The sequence below is a fragment of the Podarcis muralis genome, chromosome 7 (genome assembly GCF_964188315.1).
Source record: "Podarcis muralis chromosome 7, rPodMur119.hap1.1, whole genome shotgun sequence".
Classification (NCBI taxonomy): Eukaryota; Metazoa; Chordata; class Lepidosauria; order Squamata; family Lacertidae; genus Podarcis; species Podarcis muralis.
Genome location: NC_135661.1, coordinates 15,065,435 through 15,076,548, shown reverse-complemented (window position 1 = coordinate 15,076,548; position 11,114 = coordinate 15,065,435). Strand labels below are relative to the sequence as shown.

Sequence of the window (11,114 nt, the reverse complement as noted above, 5' to 3'; positions counted from 1 at the left end):
ATGGACAATAAACCTATTGAACAACAGTGCTATTATAAGTACCTGGGCTTGGGTTTTAATTCAAATTTGTCCTGGAAGCCACACCTACTTGCAGTTAATTGAAACCCTCTCACTCTATTCACTCTTTATTACAGTTTTCCAGAGTTCAGGGGGGGGGGAGTTTAGTTGCCCCCACAGTTGAGGTATTTCAAAAGAAGATTATGCCAGCACAGTGCAGAGATTTGGGGATATAGTAATGTCCTCCCCTTAGAAGTGATGCAGAACTCTTTCCTGAAATCACTGTTGATTGTCCCCAAAGGTACACCTGCCCCCTTTTAAGAGCTGAAACAGGGCTTATCTGCTTACAAACCAGTGTGCATGTAGTCCTAGCCCTATACTGGCTGAAGCTGGCTAAAATGAGTAATACCAGGCTCCCTAAAAATGCTTCCGAGAGCAATTGCATTTTATACCCTGAAGCTCTTGGGCAAACTCAGTCAGTAAGATTCTCCATTATTATGGGATTAATGTGGACTCCCTACCAAATCTTGCCTCTAACAAACAACTCATCAAAGAGACTCCATTTGGACTCTAAATGGCGGGACCTTCATTTACTTTCCCAGATGGCATACTCATCCTGGTATCCAATATAGAAAACATATTTTGGGCTGGAGCCGTACTTCATTAATCTCACGCTGGCTCCACTTAGAAAAGCATTTACAGCTTTGCGTCTTCAGTGTATGCCCTCTGCATATCTAGTGGGGAGATTCAATAACGCCCCTGTGCAACAAAGACTCTGCATCTGTGAGTCGGGAGACACGGAGGGCATTCCATCCCATTTGTTACGGTGCCCTTTATAGACAAAAATTCCTTCATTACATCCTTTCCTCTCTTTCCCCTTGAGCAAATCTCTATTTTGCTGGCTGGCAATAACATATTTATTACTGCACAGGTTGCAAAATTTGCCTTGGCTGCAAGTAAGTTGAGCACTAGGCACCAAGACACGTATCATAAGGGGGAGTGTGAGATCTGGAGTGCTTAACTTATGCAGGTGCGATTTTTGAATTTTTGCTTTGCTGTTGTTGTTGTTTAGTTTTAAATCAATTATTTGTATTCTATGCATTGTGACCAATTGTGACAGCTTATAGCTTTTAGCAATAAATATTTCATTCATTTATTAAAATGTAAATAACCACAAAGTTCTAGTGGAGTCAAAGCTTAGTGTAAACTCTCAAAGCAACTGAAAGCCTGTTTTGCTGAATTCTTCCCCCTTCCCATTCCTCTTTTTCAGAAAGTTGCTCTCATCCTGATCATGTTATGCCTCACCTGGCTGGGCAAGTGCCACGGCTCCTGTGTCCGAACCGTAAATAAAGCAGAAGTTAAGGATGGTAAAGTTATTGAACAGCCTACTGATTTGTGCAATTGATTATTTCATGCTTGGCTTTTTTTAAAAAAAAATAATTGATCCTGACTCAGGATTAGGGATGTGAGAGAAATTCCGTTCAGTTTGCATTTGAAGGTGAATCTATCAAATTATCAATTTCTAGAAGACATGAGAAACAAAACAAAGTCTTCCTTTGCAATCTGCGGTTATATGAATTTTTCAAGGCAGTGCTCCAAGCAAATAGTGTTTACAGAAATGCATGTGCTAGGTAAAAGTGTGTGTAAGAATGAACATATTAGCAAAAATATAAAAATAAATGCAATATATTGGGAGAAATCACTTGCAAAAATGGGGACATTAGTCAAAACTGCATACAAAATGTGCTTATTATGAAATATTTGCACTAGCAATGTTGAACAATTTTCATGAAGAAAGAGCAGGGCCTGCACACTCAAGCAAGCATTTCCATAGACTTCAACCTACCCCTACTTGCTCGGACAAGGCACCAGACGGCCAAATTCATGGAGTTCCAGGCTTGGGCTGAGTCAGCTTGAGACAGCCCTAAATTGCCCTGGGTTGAATCAGGCCTCCAGAGCAATGAAAAGCTGTCAGGAGACAGCATGTCCAGAAGGAAGACTGCAGAGGTCAGCTTCACCACCTTGTTAAAAGCAACAGCTAAACATTAACTCCCCACCCAAATTGATGAAGGACTGGTTCGTGGGTGGGAGGGTTGATTCCTAGATTGTCCTGGATCAGGTGAAGGGTGTTTTGGAAATTCAAGCATTCTTTTGGATTCAGTGGCAACAGCAACAGTAGTGGAGAGGAGTTCACTGCCTTTATAGTGTCAGGCTCGAACACAGCATAAAAAACAGTGACACATACTTTTAGCAGAATAACATAGCATAAGCAAGATAAAATACTTTCCCCTTCAGTTATCAGGAGCACCAGAGGATAATAACAGAGAGATTTTAGCTGGCCAGTACACAGCAGGAACAGATCAGCGCCTACGTCAAAGCTCAAAGGTCAGACCCTATCAGGAAGATTGACATCCCTGAGAGGCTGCATGCTGGCTGGACTGACATCCAAAGGTCCTCCCACACCCTGCCAGCACTTATCCCTGAAGCACATTAGCAAATCAGGGCAATAAAGCAACCCCTGAGAGTCCTAAAGGGTGTAACCTTTTAGGATGGGCCAATAATGAAGCAGGAAGACTTGTATAAACCAAAAAACCTATCCCCTCAGTATACAAAATTCTTCCGCAATAGGTTTTCCCTATAGAGGGGAGTGTGTGCACAGCCTTACGATGTACCAGGAACTATTCTTATTTCCTGATCCATGCACTTGATCAGTTACCATCCATATTTTGGTCCTTTGGTTTGCCTTCTGGGCATAACTTCTCAAACTGTGTTTTGCAGGATTGATTGCCAGAGTTGTCCTCCTTCAGTATCCAGTCCCCTCTTCAGGTTCCCTAAAAATTAAAGATTTGAGTGGGCAATGGTGTGTATCTTCTCTTTCCCACAGGAGTGGGGAATCTGTGGACCATCACTCTCACCATCCCCAGGTCGCAGCTTGTCCATCCCTGGCCTAATATACAACTTGGTGAATGCACACACATGCACCCAAAGGCACCAGCCAGACCACAACCTGTCATTTCATCAACCATTTCATCAACCACTGCCTCATAATTTCCAGATCCCCATTTTTATTTTTTAAAAGTGGGAGGAGAGTGCATTTCTAGCATTTGTATAATTTGAACTTCCAGGCAAGATGTGCAGGTGCTATTCTTCTCAATCTTGGGAGATAAACTAGTCTGTTCCCCCAGGGGGAAGCCCACAAGCGGAGAAGAGGAGCAACTGGGACTCAGAAACAGGCTGTCTCCCACAGTGGGAAGAGCCAGACTGGAGAAATAAGCTGTGGGTGCTGTTACAGGCTGGGCAACCATGAGAGTGTGGTGCCAAGTGGTGATAATTTCCCCAGGTTATCTTCTGATTTGAACAGCTGCTTTTTGTTGCATTTTGGAAGTGCGGGCACTGATGTTGACCGTGTTCTCCCTGCCATCTCTAGGATCAGTCATTCCTCCAGATGGATGCACTTCTCCTTTGGATGGGACAAAACACGGAATGGGGACTGAGTGGAATGGAGCTAACGGCATGAAATGCAAATGCAGCAGAAGCGGAGCAGAATGCTGTGACAATAGGTAGGAAAAAGTAAAACATTGGCACTGGGCCTATTCATGCATTGCCCACACTGGCAGGGGGAGAATCTCCCTCTGTCAGTGAATATAGGCTTGGTCAGTTATGCATCAACCTCCCCCCGCCCCTCCAAAAAAAAAGAGGACACAGATTTACATGTGCTACTTTATATTTATAGGTGCAAATTTAGAAACAGAAATACAAGGCATTATAATCATCATCAACATCCTGCCCTTCCTCCCCCAGGAGCCCTTGGCATCATACAGAAGTAGAATTTAATGGAGAAACAATGCAAATGTTTTAAAACAGATTAAAACATTCTAAAAAGATCTAAAATCAATTGCAGCTTTAAGAAAACATTGTAAAAAACAATTTAAAACATTCTTTCATCCAAAGCTCTTAGGGCTGCCTGGAATAGTATTTTAAAGCTACCAAATCGCTCTCCCTTCTGACAATTCTTAATCTTTAAACCAATGCAGCTTTTTCAACAGAGGGCACCTTCAAAGAGAGGACTGTCCTCTGTATAGCGGGACCCGTGGAGGCTGGTGCCCATGGAGACTGGCAGGGCAGGCGTCAGGGAGGCCAACAGGAGGAGGCACCAAAGCAAATGGCTGGCAGAACTGGAGCTGATGGTAGAGCCAACTCATTGCCGTTTTATTCCCCTACTCTTCCCTGCTGAGTTATACAAAGGCAGCACTGAGGGCTTATACACATGTACCTTTTGCCCTGCTCTTTCCTGGCATGGTCCATGGCTGAAAGCACCAATTTTTTTGCCTTGGAGCTTCCCCTGCAAAAACCCACACTTTAAAGCTCAAGCACAGCAAATGGTGATTTGGGTTTTTGTGGGGGAAGCTCTGGAGCAAAAGAAAGGGGCACTTGGAGACAGAGCTTTAAAGCAGGGGTGGGCAAGGTTTACCTTGCCTGGGCTGGTTCACTCCAGCAGAGATCCCTCTGTGGGCTGGATCACGTGTGCGCATGAGTCAGCGCACCCACGATTTCCAGCGTCCGCGTCTGTGCAGACATGATTTCTGGTGCCGCGGAAGCGAGTCCCCACGCACCGTTTTAGTGCAGCGCGCAGGGACTTGCTGAGAGGGCGGTTCGTGGGCCGGTTAAACGACCCCGTGGGCTGCTTGTGGCCCATGGGCCTTAGGTTGGCAACCCCTGCTTTAAAGCATGGGTTGTGCCTAGGAAGTGCAGGGGAAAGTAAGTGTGCAGAAGCCCTGAGACTGACAGGCAGTGCCATTCCCTGGAGTGGCTGTCAGCAAGGAGGCAGGCGCTGGCTGAGGACCTCCTGAGCTTGCCTTAATGGACTGCCCGCCACTGAGCCGGACACCATGAGTAGCCCCTCTCGTTGGTGTTGTGGCACCACATTAAGATTGCAATCCTGTATAGCGATGCGCTTATCGAATTGACTCCCATGATCTATCAAGCTGAACCAGGGGCAAAGGACATGCAGTTAGAAGGAAAAAACAGGGTGAGCAGAGGGATTTCTTTTCAGGACAAGAACTGAGCAGAGCTCACACATCCCTTCCACACAGAAGTCCAATGAAGCCTTCTCCATTTCAGCCACATGTTTAGGACCTTGGCTTTTTTGTTGCTGTTGGTAAGCAACTGGGAGGCAGAAGCAGCTGTATTTGAAGAACTGCTGCAAATCACTAGGGGAATCAGTCTGCCATTGGACCTTGATCTACCTTCTGCCCACACACCAAGGGAAGGCAAGCTGCTGAACTCCATGTTCAACTCCTACTTTCACCAGTTCTGACCAGCATAGCTAATAGTCAGGGGTGATGGTAGCCTTGTTGGCTACTCCCAGTATATACACTTAGTGCCAATCCACATTTGCCTGAAAAACCCTGACTTGCTTTGCTTGGTGGCTCCATGGGTGCACTTTCTACTTCTGTCCTGGAACCATCTCCAGGAAACCAGGTTTCTTTGTGCACACTTGGGTTGTGCATCGTCAGATTTTTCTGAGTATTATCTGCCTTGCTCCACCCTCTGGGGGGTCAGTGTGGGGGTTACCTGTTGCTAAAAGGTAAAGAGAATAAGCTAAGTTTCCAGGACTCTTTGCTCCCCCCTCCAAATATGTTATTAAGAGGGTTTCTAAAGGCACTCTAGGCTTCTGGCCTTCTTGCTCCAAACTTACCGGTATCACCTCTGCATTCTCTAGAACGGCCTTTCAATTTTTTAAGAGGGAAGGTTTTGCAGTTATGCAGAAAGATGTGATACGATCAGAATGTGAGTGTTTTATTGCAGAACAGGCTCATCTGGAAAATGAGGGGGAAATCCCAGGTCCCAGACAGGCAATAACTGGGGGGGGGGGGGTGCAGTTCAATGGTGGGAAGCTCTAATGAAAAACTATTGCCAGGGAGGGGGCATGGGAAGAAAGGGAGGAGGTGGGAGGAAACGGCCCCTGCTGGCAGATCTGCAGAAACTTCAAAGAAAGCTATTCACAAGCCCTTCCAAAATCAGTTTGCATGGACAGGCAGAGTCCCCCAAACCCTGGGCGGCCCCCATGTGGAATAACGACTCAAGACAACGTGCTATGGGATTAAAATTGGCCACAACTTTATTATGTTTCAGATGTGGGTAGACCTTGGCTCAGGCATTGGGCGTTTATCCCTCCCAGTTCCCCACTGGGGATCTGGGGAACATCAGGGTTATCCAGTGGGGGGTGGGTGGGCTGGCTCTGGAGAACACATGTTCAAGCAGAGAGAGTCTGCCCCCGTTACGGCACCATCGCAGGGGAGAGCAATGATGTCCTCTAGGCGTACGGTCAAAGCCTCCCCTCAAACAACCCCTTTAACGGGGAACCCTGGTATCGCCGCCGCAAAGAGGAAGGAGGCGTGGGTCACCGCTGCACGTCTCCCCCCCCCCCCATTCAGGGAAGATAGACTAAAGGATTCCGCCCAAGGCCTGATACCGCCAAAGTTGTGCCGTTTTGCTACGGGAAAGGCAAAACCTGCCAATGCAGGGAAATTCCTTTCCGGCCCTTCAACAGTGACCCTGACGTAGCAGCGTACCTGTGGAGAAAAGGTTAACCTGCAAAAGAAGTCTTAACTGAGGGTGGGTAGGGTGGGAGAAGCTCTGGAGCCAACTGAAGATTCCCAGGTAAGATCCTCCCTCTATTGTGTGGGCAGGGGTCCCTCCCCCTACCTAGCCTGATCACCTTGGCAACGCCTGCCCAGGCAGAATTCGGCAACTGACTGAGGTAGGCAGAGACCTCCAGGTATCTCACCTGGGGGAGGCGAAGCCAAGCCTGTGCTAATGGTGTCGCGTAGGGTCCAGGGGCTGTGTGTGACCACGCAAAGGGCGCCCCCCCCCCATTTAATGTGGGGAGCGGTCATTATCAAGTGGGCCAAATCTCTCTTCAGGTTTTCTGGCAAGATCAGATTTTCTCAAGAAACTTATGGCACAGCTGCAGAACAGCATGAAAAGCTCTAGGACCCAGAATAATTAGTTGGTACACAATACGATCAAAATACAAGTCAAGCAAATGTGAATGTGGACTTATGAGTAGGCAGGCAGAGACTGCACTGAAAGATGTTAGCGATAGCTAAACTGGTGTGTCATTTTAGAGCTTCTTTAAAGGCTGTTGCAATTCAAGACAAACCTTGTTTCATACTTAATACTTCTTCTTTTATTAGCTTACCTGGAACCAATGGGAAATGATGATGCTTCGCAGCTGAATTTTGAAGCTATAAAGGGACCCATCACAACTGTGTTCTGAAGCTATACAAACCTATTCCATTCCCTTCATGTTAGAGGACCAGAATAAATCAGTCAATGTCTTCATCTCTGCCTCTTTTCTTCCATGAGTGCCAAAAGGATGAGTGTATCTTTATTGAATGATATCGTCAGGTGGAGGGTCTCTCAAAGGGTTGGCCTGGGTCAATTTTTCATGTGTCCATTCCTACAATCTTTCTATTTCCAGATTTAACTGTGGATTCTGTTTTCTAAATCTCTTAGAAAATCCATACTTAAATACTGTTTAAATGTGTGCTTTACCACAAAACACATGTTTAAATGTTGTATCTCAGCTCCTAAACACCTTTTATCAAAGATTAACAAATCTAAAAATGCATTTTAGGTAGGTTTTTGAGCCAAGAACTGAATCTCAGGTTTTGCGAGAGGAACAAAAGTCGAAGTGTAATTATGATCCATGTATTAGTTTGGGAAGTAAGCTGAGGATTCAGTCATGTGGGCTCTGCTTTGCAGGGGCTTTCCTTGGGGCAAAGGACACTGGCAAAGCAGACAAGGCCCTGCAGCTTCGCTTTCCTTTTTCCCAGCTGACATTCCTTCCCACCCTTCTTCCTACCCTGACCTTCTTCCCATTCACCTCTCCTTCTTGTCTGATGCCCCACCCCCTGGCAGCCTAGGATCACTCTGGGCAGCCTGGGGTGATCCCCCTAGATTGGTCTGGTTCCAGGGTCAGACTCTGGTAATCTTTGGTAATATGCGCCAAGTGAGCCCAAAATTTGGCACTCCAAAATGGATCTTCTCAAATTTGCGCCCCCTTGGCTCAGCGCCCTGTATAGGGGAACCACTCGCACCACCCTAAATCTGGCACTGCTGGTTCTTGAAGCAGGATTTGGTGGAGTTGGGCACACAGCCACAATCCCTACCTGACAAATTCACTTTATTTCGGTTTGGTTCCTCTGCCAAGGGATACTGAGGTCTCCCATATCTTGGCCGGTGAGGGAATTAAGACTCCACCAGCCTCAGAATGCAGTCCTTCCCTGGAGGTTCTTGCCTTCCAAAAGTGGGAGACATTTAATCTACAGGTTCAGAATCCCTGGGAGGTGGGTGCCACATTGATGAGTGTCTTTGTTCTATGCACAAACTCAAGTGCATGCAGGGTATGTATGCAATTACTCATGCATTCACCACCCATCACTATTATAAGTAACCACACAGTGACAATGCACAATGTAACATACACACAAAGTATCTGTTATTTTTGTAAGCCACTTAGAGACTGTTTTAGTATTAAGCTGTATATAAAGATATGAAAAGGGATGCGGGTGGCGCTGTGGGTAAAAGCCTCAGCGCCTAGGGCTTGCCGATCGAAAGGTCGGCGGTTCGAATCCCCGCGGCGGGGTGCGCTCCCGTTGTTCGGTCCCAGCGCCTGCCAACCTAGCAGTTCGAAAGCACTCCCGGGTGCAAGTAGATAAATAGGGACCGCTTACTAGCGGGAAGGTAAACGGCGTTTCCGTGTGCGGCTCCGGCTCGCCAGATGCAGCTTCGTCACGCTGGCCACGTGACCTGGAAGTGTCTCCGGACAGCGCTGGCCCCCAGCCTCTTGAGTGAGATGGGCGCACAACCCTAGAGTCTGTCAAGACTGGCCCGTACGGGCAGGGGTACCTTTACCTTTACTAAAGATGTGAAATAAAGAAAGGATAAATAAATAATATTGGGGAAAGGCTATTACATACCCTGCCACTGTCTTCTCTTTAGCCTTTCCTCATAGGGCTTGTTTCTATACTGCTGCTGACTATATATGCCCCCCACCCCAATATCATGAGGAAACGTGGTCAGAGATACTCATTCAAAGAACAGAAAAGAAGGAGACATCCACCATTTCAAACCAATAAACTTATCGCAAAATCACACAGATCAACTTTTCAGATTACATGCCTTTGTTTATGGGTCGCAAGATGTGTAACAGGTGATTTGTGGGACCACAGGGGATAAAGTATGTCACATCACTAGGTTTTCTGGGGCAACTTGTCTGTCCTGTGACTCTGGTTCCAAATTCCTGCAGTAAACACTCCTAGATACCTATCAAGCAGCTGGCCTAAGGTCAGCTGGAGAAAACGTCAGACTAAGATGCTGCAGGTAACCAGTCTCTGCTAGCTTGACAGGCTTTTTCATTTAATAAATTTATAAAGGGTACAAAAGGTACAATTTTGAAACAATAACAGAGTAAAATAAAACTTAACAATACATAATTCCAGGGTGGCAGTAAAGTTGGTAAAATTTATAAAAGCAATGAAAACACTATAAAAACATACTGGGCAAATAAAATAAAAACAAGTCTTTGCCCTCAAAAAGATACCAAGACATCCTATATGAGAAGAGCTACGACTGAGAGGCACACAAGGTTGCTATTTAGCAGAGATCCAGATATTTATTTTATTTTATTGCATTTGCATGGTTCTCCCCTTCTTCATCTAGTCCCCAGAACAACCCTAAGAGGTAGGATGGACTGAGGGGCAGAGAGACGGGCCCAAGGTCCTAGTCTGACACTCTAACCACTACACCACACTGGCTCTGAGGGGACATGCACTGCTATGGTGGGCTTGTCATAAGCATCTGGTTGGCTTATGTGGGAAAGAGTGTGCTCTACAATTCTATTAAACAGGCAAATCCCTTGCTAGGGATCATTAGGGAAGGCACTGGAAATAAAGCTGCTGATATCATGAAGCTGTTAGGCAAATGTATGATGCGATGGCATTTGGAGTACTGTGCACAGATCTGGTCACCTCACCTCCCAAAGGATATTGTAGAGTTGGAAGAGGGCGGCCAAAACAATTAAGCAGGTAGAGAAACTCCTCTGCGGGGAAAGGTGGGTGGGTGGGTAGTTTAGAGAACAGGTAGGCCAGAGGTAGCATCAGAGAGGTCTGTGCAGAGCATGGAGAAAGTGGAGAGAGAGAACCTTCTCTCTCGCTCGCTCATAACAATAAAACTGTTGGATATCCAAATGAGGCTGAACGTTGGAAGATTCAGGACACATAAAAGGAAGCATTTGTTCTTACAGCACATAGATTAATTATGGAACTTTATCCCCCAGAAGAAAGTTCCATAATGGTCCCCAGCTTGGGTGACTTTGGGCCAAGTGGACCAATTCATGGAGGAGAGGGCTATGGGGGCTACTCACTCTGATGGCTCAGATGTCAGAGGCACTATGTTTCTGACTGCCAATTGTTGGAAACCACAGGGGGGGGGCACTGTTGGGCTCAGGTCCTGCTTGTGGGTTTCCCATCAGCCTCTTGTGTTTTTTAAAAAATTATTTTTCATATTTTTTAACATTACAAATGTCAATTGAAACAAAATAACAAACCCCCCCCCCCCCGCGCAGGTTTTCAAAATGTACATTTTTTTATATTTACCGCATTTGATTACATTTATCTAACTTTAATTTAATCTTTTTTTTTTTTAGTCTTTTGGTTTTTGCAAATTACAAGCGTTATAAAAATCCTGCTAACGTCTTTAAGTGTTTACAATGTTCTTTAATATAGTCTATGTATTTTTTCCATTCTGTATTAAATTTGTTGTCCTGTTGGTGTTTGATTCTTCCAGTCATCTTTGCCATGTCAGCCTATTCCATCGCCTTCATAATCCACTCTTCCTTAGTTAGTGTTTCCTCTTCCTTCCATCCCTGGGCGTAAAGCATTCTCGCAGCTGCCATCATATACATAAACAGTCTTTTCATATCCTTTGGTAATTCTTCTCCTATTATACCTCTTTAAAAGGTATAATAAATAAATAAATAAATAAATAAATAAATAAATAAATAAATAAATAAATAATAGTTTTTAAACAGAAGTTATCTTAAACATTTT

The 11,114-nt window shown here is 45.4% G+C and overlaps 1 long non-coding RNA gene across 1 annotated transcript; it reads left to right on the top strand.

The window, feature by feature from the left end:
- Positions 1–885: 885 nt before the first annotated feature.
- On the top strand, positions 886–7,344 carry LOC114602617 (uncharacterized). The gene is made up of 4 exons (XR_013393819.1): positions 886–1,027; positions 1,268–1,364; positions 3,425–3,557; positions 7,197–7,344. It is a non-coding gene; the product is annotated as an uncharacterized LOC114602617 (long non-coding RNA).
- The last annotated feature ends 3,770 nt before the right edge of the window (positions 7,345–11,114 follow it).